General features: G+C 37.5%; 1 non-coding gene across 1 annotated transcript; it reads left to right on the forward strand.

Annotated features, from left to right (window-relative positions):
• The first annotated feature begins 7315 nt into the window (after window positions 1-7315).
• On the forward strand, window positions 7316-7392 carry LOC119047654 (small nucleolar RNA SNORD56). Its single transcript, XR_008391617.1, has one exon. It is a non-coding gene; the product is annotated as a small nucleolar RNA SNORD56 (small nucleolar RNA).
• Window positions 7393-7725: the final 333 nt, after the last annotated feature.

The raw sequence follows: 7725 nt of genomic DNA on the forward strand, positions 1-7725 counted from the left end.
AAATAGCCCTCTTTGGGGGCTATTTTTTTCCCCAAGTTTCCTTTTCCACTCCGCAGTCATGAACGTGGGGGGAACACTCTAGGCAATGCCTCCCACACACGGTAACATAAATATTTATGAGTTTTTCATTTGAATATCTCTGTTCTATACAACCTATGCAGTTTTTTCTTGCTAACATCCTTGTTTATTATTTCAACTGAAGGGTCAGTATGATAGTTGAAGGAGGACTACATCTTTGCCAGGTACTGAATGGTAGTGAACTTAAACCACAGGCCAGTGAAAATGTGTGCTCCCCCTTAAAGCATTGGAGAGACTTAGTTTTGGCAGTCTTCTTTATTTAACTTGCTCAGTAATTCGTATTTCATTGGAAATTATTTAAAGCTACCTTAAATCAGTTGATGGGCTCTATTTTCTCTTTCAATTAGTTCAATAAATATTTTCTTGAAGGTTTTCTAGGCACCAGGTGCTGAATCAGATACTGGGGATGAATATGAGGTGGGCCATAGTACTTCATAACATGGCTTTAAATTAAACAGAAACAGTTTAACAATAAATAGTAAATCTTAATAAAAGCACACCATGTGCTGGAGCCTATAGCTTGCTGGGTATGTGAATTTAGGTAAATGGTTTTAATCTCTCTGGACATCAGTTCTTCTCTGTAAAGGAGAAGGGTTGCATTAAATGATGTTTTTCATGATCTAACATTATAAAATCATATTTAGAGGCTGTGCTAGTCCTGGGCCCAACCGCCCTCAGGTCGGGTCTCCCCTGCTGTCTTGCTCCGCTCTGCGCTGCAAAGGCGCGGATGGTCCCCTACAGGCTGACTTGTCTGGGCTCCTGTGTTAGTTGACTTCTGGAAGGATTCAGTCAAGGGCGGGCAGGGTCAAATCAACGGTGGGACTTTGAAGGGCAGGGTGAGGAGTGGGTTTGCAGGACGGTCAAATCATGACAACCCCCTTCCCTTTCAGCTTAGGTTGGCTTCTTTAGGAGTTTAATCTCCTTCGTGCCTCTGGCCTCCAATGCATCCAGACCCCCACACGGTTTCCAGTTTCCATGGGGTCATCCTGGCCTCTGGGTTCCAGCCATTGCACGTTTGCCATTGACCCTCCAGGTTAAGGATAATAAGATTCCCTGCTATTGCCAGTGTTCAGGGTTATTGTACAGCCCTCAGTTTAACTCGCAGTTTTAAATTCTCTGCAGACCCACCCGTGCTTTTCATTCCTTCCCTGGTGAACACCAGACGGTCTCTTTCTGCCTGGTTGGGAGTGACTAATCCACAGTGTTTACCTCCTCTTTCCTCTGGAGCCAGTAAAAGTGCTTGGAGCAGTTGAGGAAGAGAAACACAAACCTGGATGCATTCACTGGGCTGATCCAAACTAATTCTTCCAATGGGTATTGACATCAAAAGAAATGTTTGTTTTATGTTCTTTTCAAATATTGAAAGAAATACAGGATCCGCTTTTTTATTGAAGGTGCCACATTGAATTTTTTGAAAGTTAGGGCTCATGTAAATCAAGTAGGGAGAAATCAGTGAAGAATTGCACTAATCTATGCAGTTCTTCATTCTCAGAACCAGTGGCTTTCCGACAGCCTCTACCCTGCGGGATCTGTCTCTCTTCCACCAGCAGTACTCAGTAAAAATAAAAGTGTAGTGATGAATGAATTCGAAACCTGAAGTTTTGGCAAAAGAAAGAGATGTAGGAAACTTTTTTTTATAAAGACTTGGTTTAGCAGTGTGCTTTTCTCACATTTCTTTTATCTCCATTGCCCTTAGGTTGCTAGTATACTTAATTCATTGCTGGCAGGAGAGGACAAAAATACAAACTCAGGTGATTTTATTTTAAAATGGTATGTAGTATACTTCTCTTCTGAATATATTCTTTTATTAAATTTGTTCACTAAGAAAGGAGGTGGGTCCTTGGCTGGTGTGACTCAGTGGATTGAGTTCGGGCCTGTGAACCAAAGGGTCGCCGGTCAGATTCCCAGTCGGGGCACATGCCTGCGTTGCAGGCCAGGTCTCCAATAGGGGGTCTCCAAAAGGCAACCACACATTGATGTTTTTCAACCTCTCTTTCTCCCTGCTTTGCTCTCTCTAAAAATAAATAAATAAATTCTTTAAAAAAAAAAAAAGAAAGAAAGAAGGTGGGTTAGTGGCTTACAACACACACTTAGTGGCCCAAAACAACATGAGCTTATTCCCTCTCAATTCTGGAGGCCAGAGGCCTGAAATCAGTGAGCACTGGGCCTAGTCATGACACCAGCAGTGTCATATGCCCCCCAGATCCCCCAGGGGAGACCCTGTTCCTTGTTCTAGCAGCTTCTGGTGGCTGTTTCCTTTTCGCTGTGGCCACACCACTTCAATCTCTGCCTCCGTCATCACTGTGGCTTCTGCAGGGAAATTTTTTTCTGCCTCCCTTACAAGAACACTCGTGATGCATGTAGGGCCCACCTGGGTAATCCAGGACAATCTCCTCATCTCCAAATACCTTATCATGTCTGCAGAGTCCCTGCTGCCATAAGGTAACATGAGCAGGTCTGAGGAATTAGGAGGGAGACATATTTGGAGACACTTGTTAGCCTGGGACAGTCAGGCAAAGTGTGTAGTGAGGCTGGTGTGGGATTTATTTGCACCTGGTCTCAGTCTTATTAGACAGTGATAGATCAGGGCTATTATAAAGGGGGCCACACACGGGGTGTTGAACAATATACCCATGAGGTAGATGAATAGAAATGGTACTTTATTAAAACTGCTAGAGTCAAGGTTAATATTTGTTCTGTGAATATTGAAGAAAAGTATATATTTTTTTCTGTACAATATAAAGTTTAATCATGTTTATGAATACCTGATAATTCTTATAATTCTTTCTGAAATTTTGTTTTATCTCTTCAATCTATCTGTTAAAGAACTATGTTAAAATTTTAGGTAATTTTTTTCTTTCCAAATAGTTTATATTTTATGTACTTCTATGTTATATGAGTTGTTTACAATTGTTATATTTTCACTGTGCATTATAAAGTTACATAAACTTTGTAACTTTGTAAAGTTATTATTGTAGATACATAATAACCATTTTATATCATTTCACTTTTTGCCACAAAACATGATACTTTGATTCTAATACTTCTCTGCGTTTCTTCCTAAAATGACTTTTGTCAGAGAAATTTTCTGAACCCCTTTATTTTCAACATTTATTTGTCAATTCATTTATAGATATGCTTCTTACAATCATATCTTTTGATCCGATCTGATGGTACATTTATATTTACTATAGCAAGTAATATATGGTCTTATTTTACCACATTTTATTTTATAATTTATGTTTTATATTTATTGTTTCCTTCTCCCTTATACTTTATAAGTAATTGAAGACGATCTTTTTATTAGTTTTTTAAATACAAGTATTTGTACAATGTACATTTGTCCCATCTTTTTGTTCCATCATGTTTAATATATATAGTTATATATGCATATGTTATACACATTTATTATATATATTAATACATGTATGATCTTACATTTATATACACAGATTAATATACATATATTTAATTTTAAAACCAATGATAAGAATATATTACCACCATTTATGCATTATAAGTATTATGTGAGACTCATAATGCTTCTACTCTCTCTTCCTCCTCCTTCCCAACATGCATTAATTAATTTATTTGAATCAAATTATTTGACAGTAATAATTACTATACTTTGCATTTTCTTTTCCAATAAATATTTTTGATAGGTTAATTGTGTAACAAATGTTAAAAACTGATTAGATATTAATGCTAATTTTAATGAGGATATTACAAATTACCATTTTTAAATGCCTTAACATGCCTGAGATTTTATAATTTATATTTATTCTTTTAGTCAGTTGTAGTACTTTTCAAGTATCAAGTACAATTTTTCCCAAGAAGAGTTAATGGGTTCTGGAATTTCTTAATTTCTTCTCACTTAAATTTTTACTAGATTCAGATTTTTTAAAATTGTAAGTCATTTTTTCTCACAATCCAGTAGAACTGTCTTACTCAAATAATGACTCTTGGGGCACCTGCCTGAGAATCCTTGGAGATAATGTCTAGGAATGTGAATTCTAAATAAGGTTATGAAGTAATTTCAAATTTTAAAAGCTATTTGCATAGAAACTGCTCTAGTTGCTACTAAAACTTAGTATTATAAAAAGAACATTAATATTAACTTGAATTTTTCTTTGTATATTGAATGTAGTTTCTGCCTGTAAAACATTTTTGTATCCTTGAAAACCACAAATTTCAAAAATATTTGTAGATGTAGATTACATTACATTGATTTTGTCTGACTGGCTCTTCTAGAATAGAAACTCTAGTGTTTCATTGATTTCTATTCCTCTTGATTATTACTTTCTTAAATTTCTTCCTTCTCTGCATGTGTATTGGGTTTCTTCAATTTAATAAGCATATATTTTTTGAAACAAAACTTTTACTTTAAAGTACTATAGATTCACAGTGTACTGCTAAAATAGCACAGGAAAAAATCTTTTCTGTGCTTCATCCACATTCTCCCAGTGGTTATACCTCACATAACTGCATTACAATATTAAACCAGGAATTTGACTGTGTGTGCGTGGTTCTATGCCATTTTATCACATAGATTTGTGTGATCACCGCCACCATCAGGATCTAAAACTATTCCATCTTCACAAAGATCTGCCTCCATTACTGTCATACCTCTTATCCCTCAGCACCCCTAGGCCCTGGCAGCTACTAATAAGATTTCAACTGATATAATTTTGTTATTTGAGGTTGGCTTGTTTTACTTATCATAATGCCCTTGAGATCCATGTAAGTTGTTGCAGGTATCAATAGTCATTCTTTTTTATTGCGAGGGAGTGTTCCATAGTTTGGCTGTGCCAGTTTGTTTATTAGCAAGTGTCTTAACTGCCTTATTATCTTCAGCTAAAGTTTCTTGTCCTTTTAATTCTGTACGAATCTCTCAAGTTTACTTTGTAAGTTACTCCACCTCCCCCACCTTTTACAGGATTCATTTTAGTGTTCATTGTTTCCACTGACTTTCTAAATTTGGTACACACATTTTTGCCCTTATGAAGCTAATCTTAATGATCTCAGACTTTTCTCCTCACATAAATTTAGTGGCTCTCAAATCTCTGTAAAAGAATAACTAAATTATATTAATATATTGCTGATAATATAAATTATATCTTAAAAAGTGTTTTTATGTGTCATCAAATCAATAAAGTGTAGTGGCATAAAAAATCGCAGGTCTGGACTCAGACTGCCCCACACAATTTTGAACTGCCTTGTTGAAACTGAAGCACCTTTGATCAGAGTTGGCTGTGGTCAGATTTGCTGCTAGGTGGCTTAATGAAACTGAGATTCACTAGACAAAAGACAGATGGCTAGTCAATGAGGTGAGTAAATATAAACACCAGGTGGGCAAGTGATCACCAGCTATTCTGTTTAGGATTCGGTTGCTTGCTTTTTGTTATCTGAAGGTTTAGTAAACCAGAGCTCAATCTGTGCCACTTGGAATTAATTTAACCATCACCTACCACTGATATGACTGTGTTTAAAATAAGAACCATGATGTATGCAGTGTAGCTAGCAGTCTTTGAGAGGATCATTATTTTTTTATTATCATGAGAATACATTACACTGGGAAGGAAGGATGCACTTGTCTTAGGATGAGTGTTATGGTGCCAGAGTAATTTTTTACCTTGTGTTTGTTGTGGTAAAATAAACAGAACATACACTTTGCCATCTTAATGATTTTTAAGTGTACACTTAAATGATATTAGGCACATTTACACTGTCTGAAAACATTACCATTATTCGTCTATCTCCAGAGCTCTTTTCTTTTTGCAAAATGGAAACTCTACACCCTTTAAAAATTAACTCCCAGTCATCCCACCCTCCCACCCCTAGCAACACCTCTACATCCTGCCCTTATAAAAAGTACCCCAAGCGTTTCATATAAATATAATCATAAAGCATTTGTCTTTTCATGACTGGTGTATTTCACTTAGCATATCATAGCGTTCTCAAGGTTCATTATGTTATGTGTCATAATTTCCTTAATTGCCTTAAGGCTGAATAATATTCTATTGTATGTACGTATCACATTCTGTTTATCCATTCATTCATTGCTGGATATTTGGGTTGCTTCCACCTTTTAGGTACTGCAAATAATGCTACTGTGAAGAGTCATTTTAAAATGTGGGTTTAGAGCATTTTTTCTGACTGAGATATGCTAAAGGTAAATCCATCATCACAAGAGCGCATATAGACTGTGATTGTTTACGAGTGAGCCAGACCTCAAAGTGTGGTCTGAAATCATGAGCTGTAGGTGGAATTAAATAAAAGCTCCTATTGGTTGGAGTGTCACCTACTAAAAAGATGACCTTATGGTGCAGGAACACCAACTCTTTAGCTATAAAATATACGGTCGTCCTGCCTACAAGATTACGACTTTGGTAAGATCTTCTAAATATTTTCAGGATTCCTGAAACCACTGTTTTGTCCAGAGTTACCTTTAACTGTACATATCCTGAACATGAAGGTACTCAAGTCTCAGAAAGCAGTTGTAGGTCTGGAAAAAACTGCTGGGGATGAGGAAAGAGATACAGGGATTAAGCAGGAACTTCCTAAATGGAACACCTCCAGGGAGAATGCAGTGACTTAAAGGGGAAGTGACAAGGGCACATAGGTTGTATGTGGGGGGACGGTTGCTGCCAGTCTCAGATGTGTTTGAGGTCATGGCAAGACTGGGCTACACCGAAGCAGGTAGGGCCAGCCATGTAACCTTGGCTTTGGGGGTTTGGAGCTTTGGGGTTTTGGTGATGCAGAACTGAAATCAGAATAGATTCATGGGTGACTTTATAAGGTTTGGTTTTTGCCTCCCTTTAGTGATGTTTGATAAATGGGTTCTGCTCCAAGTCACACCACTGAGATTAAACAGGGGCCTTAGTTACTAGGTGTACATTCTTGTGTATTTCTGCTTCAACATAGCATTAGCTCAGTATTATATGAATGAATGTGACGAAGAAGTGAGCAGAGTCTACATCTATTCTAGACAAAAAAGGATAACCTTAAAAAATTTTAAAGATTTTATTTATTTATTCTTAGAGAGAAGGGAAAGGAGGGAGAAAGAGAGGGAAAGAAACATCCATGTGTGAGAGAAACATTGATTGGTTGCCTCTTGCACACCCCCAACCAGGGACCAGCTGGCAGCCCAAGCATCAAACCAGTGGCCTTTGATTCATGGGACAATGTCCATCCCACTAAGCTACACCAGTCAGGGCTGCTATGATGTTTTAGGCATTTACTCTGATCTCAAATAAAAGTTGCTGTCCCATCAGCAGTTCACCTAATGAGTGTTGAGACTTTGGGTCTGAGTGAAAAAAAGAAGTTGCTGTTGATATACCAAAGGAGCAGAGATGCATTGGTACTTGTTATTAAACATCCCTTAGATCTTAGGGAACTCTGTAGGTCGAGTTTCTTTAGCAATCCTGTGTCTCTGTGGGGAGTTGTGGGTTTCACCTACATTAACAATACACTAAGAGACAGAGACTTTACAAAGGGTTTCAGCTTCTTCTTATCTCCTACAAAAGAGAATGTCACATCGTACTCAGACATTTCATGCACTGCTTCTGCCCTCGGTGTGAAGACAGGTGTCATCAATTAACCACAGTCTGATTCCTAGGATTGGATCAGTGGCCTAGTGCTCTTCAT

The sequence above is a fragment of the Artibeus jamaicensis genome, unplaced genomic scaffold (assembly GCF_021234435.1).
Source record: "Artibeus jamaicensis isolate MK-2021 breed Jamaican fruit bat unplaced genomic scaffold, CSHL_Jam_final contig_391, whole genome shotgun sequence".
NCBI lineage: Eukaryota > Metazoa > Chordata > Mammalia > Chiroptera > Phyllostomidae > Artibeus > Artibeus jamaicensis.